We start from the raw sequence: 24,027 nt of genomic DNA, 5'->3' as shown, positions 1-24,027 counted from the left end.
CCAGAGATGAACTCATAGCTCAAGAGGGAACTGGGACGTGATTACAGTCTTGTTTTAACATCTCTCTGGGCCTGATCATTAGAAGGACGTGCATTCCTCAGAGTTCTTTGCTTAGCTTCTCTGTCCCTCACCGTCCCAGCCACAGCCCCCTTCCGTCTTCTAACCATTCATTACTCAGCACTCATGCCACGCTGGACAGTGCAACAGGTGCTGCAGATGAGGGGGAACACGGTGGACGTGGTCGCTCTTGCGCTATGTGTGGTCTAGAGATAAACGTGCACAAGACATATGCAAACAAAGCAATTACACATGTGATGAAAGCAATTAAGGAGTAAGCCGAGTGCTGAGATGGACAGCAACAGGGGCAGGGATCTCTGCTTCAGACAGAGTGGTCAGGGGAGGTCCCTCGGAGTGGCTGAGATTTCATCTGGGACCAGAAAGATGGAAAACAACCCGTCATAGAAAACGTGTGTTGCCTTCGTGTGTGGCAGGTGCGGTGGGATGGACAGTTTCCAACAGGGTTTGGCTCAGAAGAGTATGTCCAATGAGTAGAATAAACAGGTACAGGATGAATTTGGGAATCAGGCAGGGACCATACTATGGTAGCCATGGGAGTTCAGGAAGAAAGTTTATTTTATACTCTAGGTATAAACATAAAATAAAACAAAATGAGAGTTTTAATCAGAAGAGAAACATGATTAGGATAAATATCTGCTGAATGAATGAAGAAATGACTGAGTGAATGGGTTCATTTCCTTCCAACCCAACAGCTTTAGATACAGTCTGTGCCCCCTGAGTCCCATCACTCTTCCATTCCTCCTTTTCATATACTGCTGTCTTCTCATCACCCCTCAGGCAATGTGAAACCCAACCTCTCTCCTTTACTACTCTCTTTTTCTCACAGTCCCACCTCACGGGGAGAGGAGAGCCACATGTCAACGTAGAGTACCCCTTGAATTATTTGAAGACACACAGAATTGCTTGCAGACATTTGCATTAGATAAAAATGTTATCTTGCAATTTGTTCACCCAAAGCTGCTAGTTCTCCTTCCCCGCCATGGAAATTCATACCCTGGAAGCTGCTACTTCTCCTTCCCCACCATGGGAATGCATCCATTGGGAGCTGCTAGTTCTCCCTCCCCGCCATGGGAATGCATCCATTGGGAGCTGCTGGTTCGCCCTCCCCGCCATGGAAATGCATCCATTGGGAGCTGCTGGTTCGCCCTCCCCGCCATGGAAATGCATCCATTGGGAGCTGCCAGTTCGCCCTCCCCACCATGGGAATGCATCCATTGGGATGGAAGCTCCATGGGGGCAGGACATGTGTATTCTCTATTTTACTTCTGTGCACTTACATGTTACCCAGTCCTGCAACCTCAGCAGCAGTGCCAAATCTGCCATTCCATGCCTGCTGGCAAAGGCGCTTACAGCCTCCGGCAATCTCCTAACACTTCTCTGAGGGAAAGAGGAACAGACTTAATACTAGTAGCTGCTTTTATTGGTGAGTAAAATTGAGGACTGCTAGTGGATTTTATAAGTACCCAATTTCCCTAGAAAAGCATTGAGGAGGCCTAAAGCAATGGGACTTTAGTCCCTAAATTTGGAAACCTTCCCTCGCCAGGAGGGTAAAGGTTTTGATTTATCCAGAACATTTATTATGCTTTTAGAGGATTTCTTAACCCATGTTTGTTTCGCAAGATTGGCATGGAAATCTCATCTGCTCTTAGCTTTTCTGCATTTTTAAAGCATCAAAGGTCTAACCTTGTCTTTCCATAGCCCACGAGAAAGACTTGTGGCTTCTGTCTTAAGCAGTTCCTCACACAGAGCATATTTTGCATAAGTTAAATCGTTAATGGCTTCTCAAGGACTGTATAATGTTTTGCATTTGTTTTTCTTCTCTCTCTTTTTCTTTTAATCTCCTTTAGGTGATTCATCAAGCATGCTTCTTGAACCAGCTGTGAGAGATTAAGAAATGTCATTTGCATTCATGGGAAGAATTTTCAGGCAAGAAACAATCTGCCTGTTGAATACATTCATGTGAATAGAACAAATGTTTTAAAGCTGAACAAAAAGAAAGCAAGGGGCACATGGGAGAGAGAACTACCTCTCAGTAAGAACCACGCAGAACTTTGATCATAACTTCAAATAAAACTAGATCTCACCAGGTGTACAAGCCCTGGATCCAGAACATCTGCAGCTCGGATTTGAGTTCAGACTCGGTCTCACGATGTTCGCTTGCTTTCTCCTTCAATTCAGTTGCCCTCACTAAGGCAGGCCCTGCTCTCAAACCTCCACCTTAAGAAGTGAGGCCCCAGAGTGGCAGAGAAAGGCGGGAGAGAGGGAAGCGAACCGCACCGCACCGCACCTGAGTTAGAAGGTGTGGGTCTGTGTTCAGCTGGGACATTAGACAAATATAATTGCTATTAATAATATTAAAACTCAAGGCACGATTTCGGCAATGACAATCCACACTCACTGAGTGCTTTATACATGTCAGGTACTATACTAGTGTTGAAAGAAAAGCTTTAACAATTAAATTTAAAAGTTTATTTGAGCAAAGGGTAATTCATGAAGCAGGTAGCACTCTAAACCAAAAAGGGCTCAGAGCACTCTGCTCTGCCTGTGATGGGACATGAGCTTTTACAGGCAAAACACAGACGGACAGAAGTGGCAGCTGCGTTGGTTTCAGCTGGGCCTTATTTGCACATGGTCTGATCGCCTGGCTGCCTGGGATAGACTGAGACCTGGTTATCTATTACAAAATTGTATACTCCCACGGTGGGTTCCAGTGTGTTCACATACTAAGGTGGGTTATATGTTCTTACTTGGGAACTCGAAGTATGGAGACAGCCTCAGGCCAAACTTAATTGAACACAAGGTATTCTAGAAGCATGAACTAACATATTTCCAATAGCTCTTTGTATTTTTTTTTTAACAAACCTGAGGCTAAAAAGGGTGATTTTCCCACAGTCATTTTGGTAAGTATGATACTTTGATGAACCAATTAGACTTTTCTGGACTTCAGTTATTTGTTTTTAATCTGAAAAATGAAGGGATGGAATAGGAGCATGCTACAATTCTTTATAACGCCACGATTATTTGATTGGACAAATTCTCTTAGCCACGCAAGATGTGTTGTCTCTCTGTCATTTGAGTTTTGACAAACTGGTTCTGCTGCCCCATTCTTCTGAGTGTCTTTCACTTGGACAAGAGAGAGAAAAGGAAAGCATAGCCGTTGTGATGTAAGGGAAACTACTTCAGACTCACTTCCGGTAGCATGGTGTCTGGTGCAAAGAAAGCCTTCCGTGTGGGTGCTTCATGTCAGTCACTGTAATCAGCTTGCTCATGCCTAATTCTCCACCCAGTTCTTAATTTATTCATTTTCTGGAGACATAGGTCTAAGTGATCTTTCAAGTGGCTATACAGTCTAACATTCATATCCAAGACAACTAAAATGCCAAGTTATGAAATACCAAATTCATACAAATCAGGCTCAAACGAGGAAAAATGTTAATAATTTGTCTGTATTTCCTTTCTAGTGCCTCAACCACACATGGCTATTTTTGCTCTCAAAGCCTAATATTAAGGAAAATTATAGAAAGGAATATGCAGTTTGACACATTTTACTGATCAAGAACAATTTTCTTAATGATCTTTGAAATCCACTTGAAAGCCAATATAGATGAGAGATTACAAATGTGGGAATGAAGGGGGGTCCTGTTCATTCTCAGCGTTCAGGGGGCGGTAGGACATCCTGATCCGCCTTCTAATCACAGGCGACTGGAAGAAAACGCCAGCTCACAAAGGAAAGAAAACCTAAATAATAGCTTATTTATACAGTAATTAGATGATAGATAGATAGATAGATAGATAGATAGATAGATAGATAGATAGACAGACAGACAGATAGATAGATGAGGGACAGAGCGGGAGAGAGAGAGGTGAGGAAAACTCTTTAAAATATCACCATGGTAAATAGAATATCAGAGGTTCTTCATTTGTTTGTTTTGCTTTTGGAAGTACTTATATGTCAAGCAGGACTAGATGGTGACGCAAATCCCACCAAACACTAAAAGGAAGAGTCTATTTTATTGAAATTGAGAAAAACGCATACCCTCAAAGACTGAAGGCTGATCTTTGATTTGCTGGAAGCTTGCCTGGCAGTTGAAGATCTCCGTTCTGCAGCTTTGGATTACACCGATGATTAACCCTTTGTTTTCCAGAGTTTAGAGTTGAGATGGGGTTTCCTCAGAGCCCCGTTCATATCCTGCTGACCTGGACTTTCTCTCATTACTCTGTGCCCTCTACCTGTCCCTCCCACCCTCACTTTTCTGCTCGGGTGAAAGTAATCTGTTGAAATCCTTAGCAACCATTTACTTGATATGGTAAAAATCCAGTTGAAAGGTGCAAATAATTCAAGACTCGTATATATTTCTTAACTAGAAACTAATTTTTAGGTATCCTAGAAGGGTTTTTAATTGTTCCCAGGTATTTTAATAAACGCTTAAAATTTCAGTTCAGTGACATATTTTTAGTTGAAAATAATTTCAAATTTAAATAAATATTACAAGAATAAGAATAATACAAAGAACTCCCAAACACCTTTAATAAGATTTACTTTATGTTAACATTATACCCCATTTGTTTTCTCAATCTGTGCTCTGTCCCTACCTTTGTATCTCTGTCTCTCTCATATATGTGTGTGTGTGTATGTATATATGTGTATATATGTATGTGTATATATGTGTGTGTATATATATATCATTTGCAGTTAAGTTTCATAACATTGTAACATTCGTTATGACCTTTACTCTTCAGTTTATATTTCATAATATTTATATTTTTACATAAATCATATAATTTGACATTTTAGTAAGTTGATGCGTTTATTTTTATTCTGTATAGTTATATCTTTATGTTTTACCAACTCTTCCATTCACTCACTTTACTATGTTTTAAATTGACTCAATAATACACCTCATAGCACTTTTTTTCCTTCCACTGAGGATCCGTTCTAGGATAGGGAATTGCAATTACTTATCATGTCTCTTTAGTTTCTTTTCATTTGGAAAAATAATAATCTCTATATCCTTTGTCTTTGAGAACATTAACATTTTCTAAAAATACAGCCCCAGTTATTTATAAACATAATGTTTCTCATTTGGGGGTTGTCTGATGTTTATTCATGATTAGATTTCGGTGATGCATTCTCAGCTGGAATACAACGAGGTATATTTTGTTCTTCTCAAAACAAAGTATCACATCTGGGGTGTCCATATGCCCACAGTGGTGATCATAATTTTGATTACCTGAGCAAGTTGTTGTCTGGTTTCTCCATTATAAAAGTTATTCTTTTTTCTTTGCTACTAATAAGCAGTCTGTGGGTAGACAAGCACTTTAAGGGCATGAAACGCATTATTCCTCAGCAAAATATTCCCACTAGATTTATTATCAAAGATAATTCTAGCCTGATCCAGTCTTTACTCTGATGACTACAAAATGAAATTTTTTTTCTAACTTTATTACTTCTTACACGTTTACCAGTCATCATATAGCATTCTATTACTAGCAGGAACTTCCGTTCCTGTTTGTTTATCACTTTATATCTGTATGAGCTCCTGAATTCTCATTCTTTCCATGGTTTATAATTCATTACTGTTCTTATTTTGGTCTTCAGATCGTCCCAGATTCGGGTCACTGGAGCCCCCTTCAGATAGTACCTTGCAATATGCCTCCACCATTTTTTTAAGCACTATCTTACTTTTTGGCATAACAAGGTGATTTAGACTCACCTTGAATCTACCATGCCCGAGTCATAAAAACAACAGGTTTTCCAAGGATCCCTAGTTCTCTTTATGGAAATGATATTAGAGCACAAACCCCGGCCTCTTGGTGGTACTGAGGCATCTTTCCTTCTAGCTTCTTTTAGCAAACAGAGCTAGGAAACACGAAAATCGACACAGCCATATACACAGATACACATAGCTTTATGTGAGCACATGGCAAGGACCTATTCAGAGTCCCAGGGTTTGGGATTATTTTAAACTGAAGACATTTGCGATTCAACAGATACAGAAAGAAGGCTTTTTGGAGCTTTCCTTGTTTGACTAAAAGCAGAAACTTTGGGGAAGTGAGATTGCGTAACTGTGGGAGGTTTTTGCTCCCCGGAAGGAGACCCAGAGTGAACTGATGGTAAACTCCTCTATGGGGAAGTTTGATGGCCATGAAGAAGGTGGGAAGACCACATGCACTTCCATAAACAAACATTATCACAAACTGTCTCACCTCCTGTCTGTTCCTCTAGAAATCCCTTTGTCTTCCTTGAAAAAACCCACTTGTTCTTTCCACAGAGGCCCTTGCTTACCTCTCTCTTTGTCTAAGTTCTGTTATAAATCTCTATATGTCTAGCTACTTTTGGTGAGCTCCTACATGCCTGTGAAAAAACTTGTTTTTCCTGTTCATCTGACTTTTATCTGTCTAATTTGCAGGCTCCCAGATACTGAACCTAAGAGGGGAGGGAAAAACCTTTTGCTCCCTGAAAACATATATATTGGTATGCACATACATTTACATGTTTCTGGAAATTATGAGTTTGCAGTGATATCTCCAATTCTAATACATTCCACAGGCTCTCACTTCTCTTTCCCAATTTCATATCTTTGTGTAACTTCTTACAGAAGATAACCCTGACTTGCATAACATTCCCCAAGTTTTTAAGTACTTTTTAAAATCTCAGTAGCGTTTGGGGTAGAAGTGATTTTGGGTTACACGGATGAATTGTACAGTAGTAAAGTCGAAATTTTAGTGCATCCATCCCTGAGAAGTGTACACTGCACCCAATATATTTTATCTTTCATCCCCACTCCCAACCTTCCCCTTCGGAGTCTTCGGAGTCTTGTGATATCACTCTGTATGCCTTTGCATATCGATTGCCTAGCTCCCACTTACAAAGGGAGAACATGTGGTATTTGGTTTTCCACTCCTGGGTTACTTCACTTAGAATTATACCCTCCAGCTTCCTCTGAGTTGCTGCAAAAGACATTATTTGCTTCTTTTTTAAGGCTGAGTAGCATTCCATGATGTGTACATACTACATTTTCTTTATCCACTCATTGCTCAATGGGCACTTAGATTGGTTCCATGTCTTTGCAATTGTGAATTGTGCTGCAATAAATGTACACATGCAGGGGAATTTTTGACATAATGATTTCTTTATCTTTCGGTGGAAACTCAGTAGTAGAAATGCTGGATAGAATGGCAGATTCACTTTTGGTTCTTTTTTTTTTTTTTCTTTTTCTTTTTTTTTTTGAGACAGAGTCACTCTGTCCCCCAGGCTGGAGTGCAGTGGTGCGATCTCAGCTCACTGCAAACTCCGCCTCCCGGGTTCCCGCCATTCTCCTGCCTCAGCCTCCCGAGGAGCTGGGACCACAGGCGCCGCCACCTCGCCCAGCTAGTTTTTTGTATTTTTAGTAGAGACGGGGTTTCACCGTGTTAGCCAGGATGGTCTCGATCTCCTGACCTCGTGATCCGCCCGCCTCGGCCTCCCAAAGTGCTGGGATTACAGGTGTGAGCCCCCGCGCCCGGCCCACTTTTAGTTCTTTAAGAAACCTGTGTACTGTTTTCAACAGAGTTTATACTAATTTACATTTCCACCAGTGGTATACCAGAATTCCATTTTCACCACATCCACACCATCTGTTGTTTTTGACTTTTTAATAGTGGCTATTCTTGCAGGAGTAATGTAGTGTCTCACTGGGGTTTTAATTTACATTTCCCTGACGATTTTGTAATATTGAGCATTTTTTTTCACATTTGCTGACCATTTGTGTATCTTCTTTTGAGAATTGTCTGTTCATGTCATTTGTTCATTTTTGATAGGATTATTTATTTTTTCTTGCTGATTTGTTTAAGTTTCTTGTATATACTGGATATTTGTCCTTTGCTGAACACATAGTTTGCAAATATTTTTCCCATTCTATGGGCTATCTGTTTACTCTGATGATTATTTCTCTTGCTGTACAGAAGCTTTTTAGTTTAATGAGGTTCCATTCACTTATGATTTTTATATTCCATCTGCTTTTGGAATCTTAGTCATGAATTCTTTGCTTAGGTTAATGACGAGAAGAGTTTTTCCTAGGTTATCTTGTATAATTTTTATGGTTTCAGATCTTAGATTTAAATATTTGATCCATCTTGAGTTAATTTGTGTATAAGGTGTGAAATAGGGATTCATTTTCATTCTTCTACATATGACTAGCCAGTTTTCCCAGTGCCACTTATTGACTAGAATGTCCTTTCCCCAATTTATGTTTTTGTATGTTTTGTGAATCAGTTGGTTGTAAGTATTTGGCTTCATTTCTGGGTCCTCTATTGTGTTACATGTGCCTACTTTTATACCAGTACCACACTGTTTTGGCAACTATAGCCTTGTAGTGTAATTTGAAGTCTGGTAATGTGATGCTTCCAGATTTGTTATTCTCATTAAGATTGCTTTGGATATTCAGGCTGTTTTTGATTCTGTGTGAATTTTAGGATTGTTTTCTCTAACTCTGGAAGAAATGATGTTGGCATTTTGATGGGAATTGCACTGAATCTGTAGATCACTTTGGGCAGTATGGTCATTTTCATAACATTGATTCTACCTATCCATGAGCATGGGATGTATTTCTATTTGTTTGTATCACCTATGATTTCTTGTAGAAGTGTTTTGTAGTTCTTCTTTTGTAGATCCTTCACCTTCTTTGTTAAGTATATTCCTAGGTGTGTTATTATTATTTTTTTGCAGTTGTTGTAAAGGGTATTGAGTTCTTAATTTCATTCTCAGCTTGGTCATTCTTGGTGTATAGCAAGCAGTACTACTGATTTTTATACATTGAATTTCTAACCTGAGACTTTACTGAATTCACTTATCAAATCTAATAGTCTTTGGAGGAGTCTTTATGGTTTTCTAGGCATATAATCATATCATCAGTGAACAATGATAGTTTGAATTCCTCTTTTCCAATGTGGATGCCAATTATTTCTTTCTCTTGCCTGATCACTCTGGCAAGGACTTCCGGTACTACATTGAATAGAAGTGATGAAAATGGGTATCCTTGTCTTGTTCCAGTTTGCAGGGGTAATGCTTTAAACTTTTCTCCATTCAGTATAATGTTGGCTATGGGTTTGTCATATATGACTTTTTTTATTTTGAGATAAGTCCCTTCTATGCCTAGTTTGTTGAGTGTTTTATGATAAAAGAATGCTGGATTCTATTGAGTGCTTTTACTGCATCTATTTAAATGATCATTTTTTGTTTTAAATTCTGCTCATATGATGTATCATATTTATTGACTTGTGTATGTTAAATGACCCTTGCCTTCCTGAGCTAAAACCCATTTGATTGTGGTGTATTATCCTTTTTATGTGCTGTTGGATTCAGTTAGCTACTATTTTGTTGAGAATTTTTCATCTATTTTCATCAAGAATATTGGTCTGTAGTTTTCTTTTAAATATCCTTTCTTGGTTTTGGTATCAGGGGGATATGGCTTCATACAATGATTTAGGGAGGATTCCCTCTTTCTCAGTCTTTTGGAATAGTTAGAGAAAGATTGGCAGCAATTCTTCTCTGAATGTCTGGTAGAATTCAGCTGTGAATCCATTTGATATGTTTTGGCTGTGTTCCCACCCAAATCTCATTTTGAATGGTAGTTCCCATAATCCCCATATGTCATGGGAGGGACTCGGTGGGAGGTAGTTTAATCATGGGGGCAGTTACCCTCATGCTGTTCTCATGATAGTGAGTTCTCATGAGATCTGATGGTTTTATAAGAGGCTTTTCCCTGTTTTGCTCAGCACTTTCTCTTGCTGCTACCATATGAAGAAGGACATGTTTGTTTCCCCTTCCACCGTGATTGGAAGTCTCCTGAGGCCTCCCCAGCCATGATGAACTGTGAGTCAATTAAACCTTTTCCCTTTATAAATTATCCAGTCTCAGGTATGTCTTTATTAGCAGTGTGAAAGTGGACTAATACAGTAAATTGGTACCAGGTAATGGGATGCTGCTGTAAAGACACCTGAAAATGTAGAAACAACTTTGGAACTGGGTAACAGACAGAGGTTGGAAATGTTTGGAGGGCTCAGAAAAAAATGATAAGAAAATGTGGGAAAGTTTGGAACTTCCTAGAGGCTTGGAGAACTCAGAAGACAAGAAGATGAGGGAAAGTTTGGAACGTCCTAGAGACGTGTAGAACGGCTTTGACCAAAATGCTGTTGGTGATATGAACAATAAAGTCCAGGCTGAGGTGGTCTCAGATGGGGATGAGGAACTTGTTGGGAACTGGAGTAAAGATCACTCTTGCTATGCAAAGAGACTGGTAGCATTTTGCCCCTGCCCTAGAGATCTGTGGAACTTTGAACTTGAGATAGATAATTTAGGGTATCTGGCAGAAGAAATTTCTAAGTGGCAACGTGTTCAAGAGGAAGCAAAGCATAAAAGTTTGAAATATTTGCAGCCTGATGATGGAGTAGAAAAGAAAAACACGTTTTCTTGGGAGAGATTGAAGTCAGCAGCAGACATTTGCAGAAGTAATGAGGATCCATATGTTAATCACCAAGACAATGAGGAAAATATCTCCAGGTCATGTCGGAGACCTTTGCAGCATCACCTCCCATTACAGGACTGGAGGCCAAGGAAGAAAAAATTCTTTCCTGGGCTGGGCCCAGGGCCCTCCTGCCATGTACAACCTAAGGACTTGGTGCCCCGAGTCCCAGCTGCTCCAGCCATGGCTCAAAGTGGCTGAGGTAGAGCTCAGGCCATGGCTTCAGAGGGTGCGAACCCATGCCTTGTCAGCTTCCACAGGGTGTTGAGCCTGAAGATGCACAGAAGAAGTGAGGTTTGGAAACCTCCGCCTAGATTTCAGAGGATGTATGGAAACACCTGAATGTCCAAGAAGAAGTTTGCTGTAGGGGCAGGGCCCTCATGGAGAACCTCTGTTAGGGCAGTGCAGAAAGGAGAAATGAGGTGTTGGAGCCCCCACACCAACTCCCCACTGAGGCACTGCCTAGTAGAGCTGTGAGAAGACAGCCATTGTCCTCCAGACCCCAGAATGGGAGATCCACCGACAGCTTGTGCCATGGGCCTGGAAAAGCCACAGACACTCAATGCCAGCTTGTGAAAGCAGCTGGGAGGGGGGCTGTAGCCTGCAAGGCCACAGGGACAGAGCTTCCCAAGGCCATGGGAACCCACCTCTTGCATCTGCATGAACTGGTTGAGAGATATGGTGTCAAAATAGATTATTTTGGAACTTTAAGGTTTAATGACCACCCCATTAGATTTCAGATTTGCATGAGGCCTGCAGCCCCTTTGTTTTGGCCAATTTCTCCCATTTGGAATGGGTGTACGTACCCAATGTCTGTACCCCCATTGTATCTAGGAAGTAATTAACTTGCTTTCGATTTTACAGGCTCATAGGCGGAAAGGGCTTGCCTGGTCTCAGATGAGACTTTGGACCTGAACTTTCAAGCTAATGCTGGAATGAGCTAAGACTTAGGGGACTGTTGAAAGGGCATAATTTTGTTTTGAAATTTGAGGACACGAAATGGGAGAAGCCAGGAGGGCAGAATAATATGGTTTGGCTGTGTTCCCACAGAAATCTCATCTTGAATTGCAGTTTCCATAATCTCCACATTGCCATGGGAGGGACTCAGTGGGAGGTAATTTAATCATGGAGGCGATTACCCTCATGCTGTTCTCATGATATTGAGTTATCACAAGATCTGATGTTTTTATCAGGAGCTCTCCTCTCCTTTCTTCAGCAGTTTCTCTTGTTGCTGCCATGTGAAGAGGGATGTGTTTGCTTCCGCTGCCACCATGATTGTAATTTTCCTGAGGCCTCCCAAGCCATGCTGAGCTGTGAGTCAACTAAACCTCTTTCCTTTGTAAATCGCCCAGTCTCGGGTATGTCTTTATTAGTAGCAAGAGAATGGCCTAATATATCATCTGACCATGGGGTTTGTTTTAGTTGTTGGCAATTGTTTTTTATTACATATTCAATCTCACTGCTTGTTATTGGGCTCTTCAGGGTATCTATTTCTTCCTGACTTAATCTAGGAGGGCTGAATGTTTCCAGAAATTTATTTATATTCTCCAAATGTTCTAGTTTGTGTGCATAGAGGTGATTATTGTATTTTGAATAATCTTCTGTATTTCTGTGGAGTTGGTTGTAATGTCTCCAGTTTCATTTCTAATTGAGTTTATATGTATCTTTTCTCTTTTTTAGTAATGATTAATCTGGCTAATGATATATCATTCTTTTAGCTGTTCAAAGTACCTGCTTTTTGTTTAATTGATCTTTCATATTTTTGTTTGTTTTAGTTTCATTTAGTTACACTCTGATCTTTGTTATTTCTTCTGCTAACTTTGAGTGGCATTTATGACTGTTCCTCTAGTTCCTTGAAGTGCAACACTGCATTATCAATTTGTAATCTTTCAGGCTTTTAACGCTGTAAACATTCCTCTGAGCACGACTTTCCTATATCTTGATGAATTGTGTCACTCTTATTCTTCATTTCAAGGAATTTTTAAATTTCCATCTTGATTTCACTGTTTGCCCCCAAATAATTCAAGAGCAGATTGTTTAATTTTCATGTACTTGTGTAGCTTTGAGGGATTCCTTTTGTAATTAATTTCCAGTTTTTTCCACAGCTGTCTGAGTAGATATTTGATATTATTTAGATATTTTTTAATGTATTGAGAGTGATTTTGTGGCCTATCGTATGGTCTGTCTTGTAGAATGTTCCACGTGCTGATGACAAAAAAATATACATTCTACAGTTCTCGGGTAGCATGTTTGATAAATATCCGTCAGGTCAATTTGTCGTAGAGTATAGCTTAAGCCCTTTGTTTCTTTGTTGACTTTCTGTCTTGATAATCTGTCTAGTGCTCTCAGTGGAGTATTGAAGTCCCTGTTGTATTAGTTCATTCTCATGCTGCTATGAAGAAAAGCCTGAGACTGAGCAATTTACAAAGAAAAGAGGTTTAACTAACTCACAGCTCTTCATGGCTGGGAAAGCCTCAGGAAAGCTACACTCACGGGGGAAGGGGATGCAAACATACTTCTTCATAAGGTGGCATGAGAGAGAATTGCAAGCAGGGGAAATGCCAAAGGCTTACAAAACCATCAGATATCATGAGACTCACTCATTATCATGAGAACAGCATGGGGAAAACTGCCACCATGATTCAATTACCTTTACCAGGTCCTGTATTTGACATGTGGGGATTATTACAATTCAAGGTGAGATTTGGGTGGGGACACAGAGCTAAATCATGTCACCTACTATTATTGTGTTGCTGTCTATCTCATTTTTTAGGTCTAGTAGTAAATGTTTTATCGATCTTGGATCTCCAGTGTTAGGTAGATCTAAGTTTAGAATTATAATATATTCTTTTTTGGATTAATCCTTTTATCATATAATCACTTTCTTTTTTTTACTGTTGTGTTGTAAAGTCTGTTTTAATCTGATGTAAGAATACCTACTCCTGCTTACTTTTGATTTTAATTTGCATGGAATATCTTTTTCCACCCCTTTACCTTTAGTTGATATGAGTCCTTATATGTTGGGTGAGTCTCTTGAAAATAGTAGATATTTTATTTGTGATTTTTTCGATCCATTCTGCCAAATTGTATCTTTTAAGTGGAGCACTTAGGATATTTGCATTTAACATTAATAATGAGGTGTGGTGTATTGTTCTAGTCATCATGTTAATTGTTACCTAGATACTTTGCTTTCTTCATTGTGTTATTGTTTTATAGGCTTTGTGAATTTTATGCTTTCAAAAGGTTCTATTCTGGTGCATGCATATCAACCTTCTGTTTCAAAATTTAGAACTCCTTTTAGCATTTCTTGCAGGGCTGGACTGTTATTGACAAATTCTCTCAGCACTTATTTGTCTGACAATGAGTTCATTTCTTTTTCATTCCTGAAACTTAGTTTTGATGTATACAAAATTCTTGACTCACAGTTGTTCTGTTTCAGGAGGCTAAAGATAGGATCCCAATCCCTTTTGCCTTGTAAGGTTTCTGGTGAGAAGTCTGCTGTTAGTCTGATAGGTTTTCCTTTATAGGTTACCTGATGCTTTTTTCTCACTGCCCTCAGAATTATTTCCTTCATGTTGACTTTTGGTAAATGGATAACCATATGTCTTGGTGAAGTCCTTTATGTGATGAATCTTCCAGGCATTCTTTAGCTTCTTGTATTTGGAAATCTAAATCTCTAGCAAGGCTGGGGAAGCTTTCTTCAACTATTCCCTCAAATAAGTTTTCTAAACTTTTTTTGCTTTTTCTTCTCCCTCAAGAACACCAATTATTCTTATGTTTGGTCATTTTACATGATCTCATATTTCTTATAGACTTTTTACTTTTTTTCTTTATTTTTGCCTGATTAGATTAATTTGAATGCTTTGTTTTTGAGCTCTGAAATTCATTATTCTACTTGTTCTAGTCTTTTGTTAAACTTTCCATTGCGTTTTACAACTCCCTAAATGTGTCTTTTATTTTCAGAAATTCTGATTGGCTTTTTTAAAAAACATCCATCTTTTTAGAAAATGTTTTATTCATATCCTGAATTGATTTTTAATTTCTTTATGTTGGTTTTAACCTTTCTCTGGTATAATGTTGAGCAGCTTAACGATCAAACTTTTGAATGTTTTACCTAGTATTTCAAAGATTTTATCTTGCTTTGGATCCATTGCTGGAGAGCTGATGTAATCTTTTGGGGGTACTACAGAATCCTGTTTTGCCAGATTATTTTTCTGGTTTCTTCTCATTTGGGTAGACTGTTTTTTCTAATTATTCTTAAATTGTGTATTTGACTGATTTTTTAAAATTTCTTTTTTCCCCTTAAGGATGTGACTTTAATGTTTTTAGTTTATTGTAGTCAATTTGGCTCTTTGTGCTTTTAGGAGTAGGACTCTGTATAAGTTTCTTGATTATATAGTCTTTGTATGATAGCTTTCTCAGATACTGGTTGTAGTAGCAATGTGCTTGGTGTGTGTGCAAGTTTACTGTCACCTATGGGGTTGGAATGAAAGAGGCCTCTTGAAGCTCTCACCTCATTCCCCCAAGGTGTGCATGCTTTTATTTATTTGTTTTCCTCATTATTTTATTTATTGAGTTGAATAGTTCAGGCTTCAGGCCAGTAGAGGGGGTGTCCCTGAGTAGAAACCAGTTGTGGTAAAAGCACATAGGTAAATGCTATTTCCAGTGGCAGGTAGAGGTCCCAGCCTTGAGAGAGATGGCTGCAGGAACTGTCAGTAAAACACACTGACGTATTATCAGGGGGAAGGGCAAGACCCACTTTAGCTCAGGCCAGCAGGAAAGTCATCCACCTCCCAGACACACTGCTGACCTGGTGTTCTAGCTATTCAGATCAGACAGGCTCCTCTTTTTATCTGCAGGAATGTTGATGTTCCAGGTGGAGAGAAATTGAGACTCTACCTCTTCTCTCGTGCAAGCCTGAACCTACAGGGTTATCCGCCTGTGGGAATGCAGTCACCCTGAAGTGTCTTGAAGTGCTTCAGAAAGGCTATGTGTAGTTCTACCATGCTAGCTCCCATGGGAGAAGCCCCAGTTGGTTCTGCTGTGTGGAAAAGGGGGAAATCTCCTTCTCTAAGACCCTTTATGAGCACCAGTGCTGCCTGTCTGTTGAGCTGTAGACTATCCCTGCTGAGCCCAGCACTGCAACTGGGTCTCTGTTGAAGTAAACTTGTCACCAGTGGAAAAACCTGGGACTCAAGGCCTGCCGTCTATAATCTTTTGTCTTATGGGATGTTCCCTTGATGTGGTTCACTTCCTCTTCTCCTAGGATTAGGAGTTCCTGATAACCAGACTAGAGTGAATGTTGCTGCTCCTCTCGGTCTAGCTGCCCAGCGAGGCTGCCACAACCCAAGCTGGTGTTGGGGAATGTCTTCACGGGAGCCAGTGATAGAAACTGCCCTCAAGTCTCCCAGCAGTGGGTACCAGCGCTCACTCTGACGAGTGTGGCAGGGAAGTGACAGACTGTAAAATTCCTTGGGTGTAAATAGCCTTGGTGTGTTGGCTTTCTCAAATGCTGATTGCAGTAGTAATGAACTGGTCACACGGTCACACTCAGGAGTTCCTGGTTGGACAGGGTGGTGCAGGCAGTGGAGACAGCTGAGGTCAAATACAGTGGAAATAGCCAGGGTGGTGCAGGCAGTGGAGATAGCTGTGTTCTCCTTCCTGGATGCAGTGTTAGTCTTCCTGGAGATGCTGAAATGGATGGTGTCAGTTGGCTTCCAGCCAAGAGGTGGAAATGCAAAGGAGAACCAGCTGCAGTAGTAGTGGTAAGATTTGCGTTTGCCTTATGTTACCCAGAGAAAGTATTCTGGTTTCTAAGGTGATGGGAGGGGCCATAGGGCTTCCAGAAGTTTCTATCCTTTGTGTTAAGCTACCAGAGTAGGTGGAGAAGCAAAGTCAGGTGGGGGATGGGTCAGGCAGCTTCAAGTTCTTGATCTCCACTTGCAGGGCAAGCAGACGTCCCTGCGGGGATCGGGGGGCAGTTCTCTGGCCACTGGGATAATGTTCCAGAAAGGAACATAACTGCCTCTCCTTCACAGAAGGGTTCACACAGGGAGTGGAGAATAGCAGGCCAAAGTAAGCCTCACCTAGCTCCCACACACTTGGCTCAGCAGGTCTGTAACCCTCAGTATTTGCTACCAGCAACTAGCTAAATTCCACACAGTCCATGCTCAGAACTCAAAGCTGCCCCAGGCTCTAGACCTTTTCCGGGCTGAGACAGGAATCTTGGGTTTCAGGCCATTCCCTTCCCTGTTCACCTGCAAAGCTAGGGCACCCAGGTCCTGTGCCCACGGCAGCAGCACACTTTCCACTCACCCCCAGCAAGTATTTTTCTAATGACTGCATTTAACATGTATCACTCTGACTTTTGTCTATAGTATTTTTATTCTTGTTTATTTCCCTTTTTATTTGAGAGTTGTCCAATAGAACTTATAATTTCCAGGTAATAAAGTCTTTTTGTTTCATTTTCAATTTCTAGGGATACTGTATTATGATCAGAAACTGTAGTATTTACATTATATGGAATAGCCAGATGTTTTCTCTATGCCCTAGTATATGATAAATCTTTGTGAATTTTCCATACATAATTCAGAAAAAATATTTTCTATTTTTATGGTGTGTTATTCAATATACATCTAAAAGTTCTCTTATTATGCTGTTTGTTTAGTTTTTTCTATTTTAATATATATTTTGTTCATTTATTTGTCTTTTGCAGAGAGCGGTATGTTAAATATCATCTATATTAGTGTGCATCTATGTATTTTTCTTTGCAGCTTTTACACTTCTTATTTAATATAGGTATTTGCCACATTATTTTGTGTGTGGACGCCCATGACTATTGTATTTTCATTCAAGATTATGGTGTTTACCATTGCAAAATATTCTTTTTTATTTTATTAAATGCTGCTTGAATTCTACTTTATGTAGTATCAGAGGCTTAATATTTTCTTTCTTGTCTCATTTGAATTAGTAGATCTTTAGTTTGTCTTCTAGTTATATCATTTCTAACCACTGAATTTTTAGTGTTCCCCTTGTATATGACATAGATTTGGTTTTGTTTTATGAGTTAATTTGAACGTATTTTTTCTTTAGTAAGCAAGTTAGGGTCATTCACGTTTATTGATATGATGGTTATGTTTATTCTCAATTCTGTCTTTCATGTTATATTACAATTACAGTGCAAATTAAATTTAGTGTGACTTTTTGGATTTCTTAAAATTTCTTTCAGTGTTTGAGAAAATTTATACGTTTATTTATATGTTGGTGGTTAACTTTGAATTCATATTTTAATAAGTTTTCAATTCCTTTTTTTCTCATTTAACATGTTATTATTTGATATGTTGGTTTCTTTTTTTTTTTTTTTTTTTTTTGAGATGGAGTCTCGCCCTGTCGCCCAGGCTGGAGGACAGTATCACAATTGATATATTGGTTTCCAATAGTATTTATTAATTCCAATATTCTAAGATGAAACAATTAAAAATTATATTCTACTTTTTCTTCTTCTCTTCCTTCTCTCATTCATTGGTTTTATTCCTTCTACTTTGTGTGGACACATAATGGATAATTTTTAAATACAAATCTACCCATGACCCCACCCTTGTGTTACTCATATACCTGCAATGAACTTATAAACTCCTCAGCCTTTTTGCCAATGATTTCCAAGTCATTTTTTTTAGATGAAGCTCATCTTCTAGTAGATACTTCAGGAAGTGAAATTGTGTGCAGTGTTCCATTGTATAGAATTTTTTTTTAGATGAAGTTCATCCTCTACATACCTCAGAAAGGGAAATTATGACAGTATTGAGTTCTGGAACATTCAGATATGTGCCTTCAGCCAAGTGCAGTGGCTCACACCTGTTATCCCAGCGCTTTGGGAGGCCAATGCAGGTGGATCACCTGAGGTCAGGAGTTTGAGACCAGCCTGGCTTATGTGGCAAAACCCTGTCTAAACTAAAATTACAAATATTATCTGGACATGGTGGCTCATGCCTGTAATCCCAGCTACTCAGGACGATGAGGCAGAAGAATCTCTTGAACCTGGGAGGAAAAAGTTGCAGTGAGTCATTGCACTCCAACCTGGGAGACAGAGCAAAACTCCTCCATTTCAAAAAGAAAAAGGAAAAAAAAAAAAAGAAAAAGAAATGTGCCTTGACACTTGAAAGACAATTTGACCAGACATATTATCTTTGACTCATTCTGTCTTTCTTTAAGCTTTTCTGAAAATGTTATTGCATTGGTGGCTTTCTTTCCATGTTGTTTTCAAGGAATCATACCCCATCTAGGTTGTTTTCTGATTTATAAGTAATTTTATCTTCCTGCTTGAAAATCATAACTTCGTTTTTGTTGTTGAAGTCTAACAGTTTTATTAGAATATGACTGAAAGATAATTACTCCAAGTTATTTTCCTTGAAAATACATTTTCATTGTGTACTTTTGGATATAGTTCAAAGTATTAATTTTGGTCATTGTTTTGGTTTTCTACTCCAGAAACATCAATTATATATATGTTGGACCTTCTTTGCTGTCTGTAATTCCTCTTTATTCTTTCTCTATATCATTTTTATTTTCTTGATTTTCTGATATTCTGTAATGCTCATTATTAAATTTTTGATGTATCTTTGGGGGTCTCTAATTTAGTCTTTAACTATTGTGTAATATTGCTTTCTATTTCTTTCTTTTCAAGTTCAATCAACTCATTTAATTCCTACGGTGTTTTTATAATTTGACGTTGTAGAATTTTAATGTTTTCTTGTTTGTTTTGTTTTGTTTTGTTGTTTTGTTGTTGTTGTTGCTTATATTCCCAAATACTTGCTTTAAAATATGTAATTCATCTTGAAGTATTGTGTTACAGTTTTTGAGGTGATGTTTAACCAACACCAAAGCTTTTATTTATTTATTTATTTTTACATGGCCCTGTGTGCAATCTACTTTCTTCTATTCCTATTCATTTTGTGGACAGAGTTCCTAGTTTGAGAGTTTCTTCTGCCAGTGTGGCATTCTGTCAGGCAGGACTTTTTGTGGACAATGGTGGTGGTGGTGATGGTCGTATAGGAAAAAGGAAAAGACTGAAGCTTTACAAAATCCTGATTTTTCTCTCTGATTCATTATTCCTCCTCACCTTTTTGTCTCCAATAAGTGTCACCCCGTGTATCTGAAGTGACTATCTGTTGCTACAATTTAGCACATGTTTTAGTATCTTTTTTACAGCATTTCTCTGAATTGTGTCTCAATCTGTGTTCCTTATTTTGGCATTAGTGCACATTTTCTTACTGAGGCATGATTTTTCCTGTCTTCTGCACATCTTTCACATTCATCTACATCCTTATTGCAGAGTTATTTAAACTCCTCTAGCCTGCATCCTCAGATGTCTAATAGGGTTTATGTGAGCTCTCTTGACATTGCCTATTTTATTCTCTCCTGTGGTAAATTGAAGATTTCAATGTTAACATTCTCTGTCTCCATGGATTCTATACGGTTTTGTTTGCTCTCAGTGTGAACTTTATGGATTTTTGGAGAGGATGTGTGGGAGATTCAGAATCAGTCTGTCAACATTATTTTCCAAACCTGCAAATCTGAGAGTTAATTTTGTAAGAAAAAAATAAGGACTCTCCCACATATACACTCTCCATAAGTGTGAGCTGCATATGGTTACTTCCTTCCAAAGAACATAATACAGAAAAGGGGAAATACAAAGTTCTGGCAAACACTGCTTTCACCAAGTGACTAAGGTGAAGATCAGTGGTCATGAATCATGCTACTGGAATATGCCCTTGATATGAACATGGCAATATATTCTATGATCTTCCTCTCCAAAACACATAAATCCAGTTTAGTCATGAGACAAACATCAGATAGATTTTAATAGAAGAGTGTTCTGTAATAGTTTACCAATACCCTCCAAAACTGTCAAGGTCAGGAAAAACAAGGAAAGTATATGAAATGTCACAGCCAAAAGGATTCTAAGGAGATATAAAAATGAAATATAATGTGGGGCCGGGCCCGGTGGCTCACGCCTGGAATCCCAGCACTTTGGAAGGCCGAGGTGGACAGATCACGAGGTCAGGAGATTGAGATCATCCTGGCTAACATGGTGAAACCCTGTCTCTACTAAAAATACAAAAATTAGCCAGATCCCCTTCCTTTCACCACATATAAAATTAAATCAGGATGATTAAAGACTTAAATGTAAAACCTAAAACTATAAAAACCCTGCAAGAAAACCCAGCAAATATCATGCTGGACCTATTTCATGATGAAGATGTCAAAAGCAATAAAAACCAAAATCGACAAATGAGACCTAATTAAACTAAAGAGCTTCTGCACAGCAAAGAAACGATCAGCAGAGTAAACAGACAATCTACAGAATGGGAGAAAATATTTTCACACTATGCATCTGAAAAAGGTCTATCCTTAGGGAAATGTCATCCAAAGCTACAAAGAGATCCCATCTTACACTAGTCAGAATGGCTACTATTAAAAAGTCAAAAAATAACAGATGCTGGCAATCTTGTAGAGAAAAGGGAACACTTGTGTGCTGCTTGTCGGAATGTAATGTAGTTCAACCATTGTGGAGAGCAGTTCAGTAATTTCTCAAAAAACTTCAGATAGAACCAGCATCCAACCCACCAATCCCATCATTGGGTATATACCCAAGGGAATATAAATTGTTCTACCATAAGGGCACATGTATGTGTACATTTATCTCAGCACTATTCACAATATCAAAGAAATAATATCAAAGAAAATGCCCATCAATTATGGGCTGGATAACAAAACTATGGTACATACACACCATGCACTACCACGTAGCCATAAAATAGAATGAGATCATGTGCCCTGCAGCAGCATGGATGGAGCTGGACACCGTTATCTTAAGCAAATTAATACAAGAGCAGAAAACCAAGTATTGCATGTTCTCACTTATAAGTGGGCGTTAAACATTGAGAACAAATGGACACGAGGGAAGAAGGAAACAACAGACGCTGGGGCCTGTTTGAGGGTAGAGGGTAGAAAGAGAGTGAGGACAGAATGACGTATCAGGTACTATGCTTATTACCTAGGTGACAAAATAATCTGTACACCAAACCCCCGTCACCCACAAATTTCCTAGATAACAAACTCGTACATGTAGCCCTGAATCTAAAAAGTAAAAATGAAACAGTGTTGATAAGATTTCTGTTGCAAATCTCCTATATGAATAGTTATTGAAATTCTAAAAACAGAAACTTAAAAATAATGCTATTCAGAAATTCAAAAAAACTCTAGTGCTCATATAGGTTTGCATTATCTTCCAATCATCAAATTAAGAAACAGCAAAAGTGAAAGAAAAGCCTTGACTTGCGTTCTGCATTTCAGTGATGTGGACCATCTGCTCCACATGTTAAAATGAAGATGGGGATTTACTGCTGCATCTTTTTCATATGAATAAAACACAACTCAGATTTCCATCAAAGAACAAAACCAAATTAATTGCACAGTGAGATAAATACAAACACAAACTTTTCAACATCCTAAGAGAGAAAAGGCAGTTCTTAACTGATTACAGTAAAAATGAGATACAGCTCAGATTGATCAGGGTTTTTAAAACTTACATGGAAAATAAAACAAAAATGTGAAAATCTTAATGAGATTCTCCAAAAGAATAAAATATTTGTCAATCGGTGCTACAATCATTAAGTTAAAATTGAATGTCCATAATCAAATAAAAGTCTTATTTTAAAAGTTCCACATAATGTGGAAAGATGAACTGGAAAATCCAATGAAAATCTTAGGTGCTGCTCTCCAAAAACAAAAAAGATAAAGAACTTCATTTGAAAACAGAGATTGCTTTGCTTTTTTCTGGAGATCTAGGGAAACTATGAGATTATTTCTTTGATACGTTTTTATGTTGTCAGATTTCCCAAATGCCCGCAAAGATTTTGTATAATCAAATAATGAGAAATATGCATTTAAAAAATTCCATTTAACTTTTGGAAGTCAACAAGCTAAAGAAAGTACACTTACTGTCGTTGTTCTGTCTTTTGTTCCCCATTTATCTTAAAAGCTGCTTCTTTCTTTCTCTGGTTCAAAGAGACAAGTAAGTAACTCTGGAGACATAAAAGTGAATTACTGGCCGAGTGCTGACCTCATAATGGTAGTCTCTAGAGCACTCGATAAAAAAAAATCACATATGGTGTAAGTTCAATCATTTCAGACTTTTGCAATTTAAAATGCCTTCTTTTGTGTAAGGAGATGACAGTGGCCGCATCGACAGGTCGTCTGTTTCTGTGCTGCTTTTCCAGGTGGATGCACATCTAACATCTTCCTCGTGGGCGTTCCTGTGAAAAATTACTGACTTTGGGAGATGGCTGTGGCTAAAATAGCAAATTTACTGGCCCTCTGGGAGATCAACATCCTCAGCATTGTTTTTGTTGTTGTTGTTGTTGTTGTTGTTTAGCTAAAACTCAAATAATGACCCCTGACTTGCAGATTTTATTTGAGTTAAATCAGATTTGTTAATGTTTAGACCTCAACGCTAAAACAGCGCACACCACATGGTAAATGCAGACATGCATTTGTTGAATGTGAAAGTCTTCGTCTCGTTAGTGACCACACTCACCACACACCATGGTAAATGCAGACATGCATTTGTTGAATGTGAAAGTCTTCGTCTCGTTAGTGACCACACTCACCACACACCAAAAGTGTGGGGAAATAAAGAATCACTTCTTATTAAAAAGAGATTAGCTGCTCTTAGAGGCAAGGACAGGAAAGACCTTTAGTTATTTTAGATTTTAAAACAAAACTGGCCTTTAAAAAAACGTGGAATTAATTGTTGTTTTATTCCTGCTATTGTTTGGAGGGAGGAAAGTACATTTATGGTCCAAAACTGAGAACCAAAGCCACTGATCACCACACATCCGAGTGTGCATTCTGCCAACAATTTGCCCACAGTTGGGGCCAGAGCTGGCCAGAAGCACTACGGTACGGAGAAGGGCCAGATTAGATTAACCCCCAAAGCAATACAACTTATCACCAATAACGATGAGGAGATGAGCTTGTGGCTAGAGGGATTCCTAGAACAAAGTTATGCAGAGAGTCTCTTCACTCTCTTCCATCCCAGAGGGAGTCCAAGAGGAAAGATGTGAAGACGGTGATGTAAACACGGCGATGCCTGCATGCACAGGAGATGGGAGGCATGTCTGCTTAGCCAGTATACCTACCAGTTATCTGCTGTGTTACCAGGCCTGGCCCAGGGGGTCTGGGAGAGTAGGTAGGCATGGTGAGGAAGTGTGAGTGCTTTATCTGCTGTGTTACCAGGCATGGCCCGGGGGGTCTGGGAGAGTAGGTGGGGATGGTGAGGAAGTGCGAGTGCTCCGTGGGTATGGTAGAACCACGCAGCGTAGCTGAGTGTGAAGCTACTTGCCAGCATTCTACTCGAGATTCTCGTGTAGATAACGGATCCCAG

The sequence above is a fragment of the Macaca thibetana genome, chromosome 5, assembly GCF_024542745.1.
Source record: "Macaca thibetana thibetana isolate TM-01 chromosome 5, ASM2454274v1, whole genome shotgun sequence".
NCBI lineage: Eukaryota > Metazoa > Chordata > Mammalia > Primates > Cercopithecidae > Macaca > Macaca thibetana.
The sequence above is the reverse complement of the archived record's forward strand: the minus strand, read 5'-3'. Positions refer to the sequence as shown.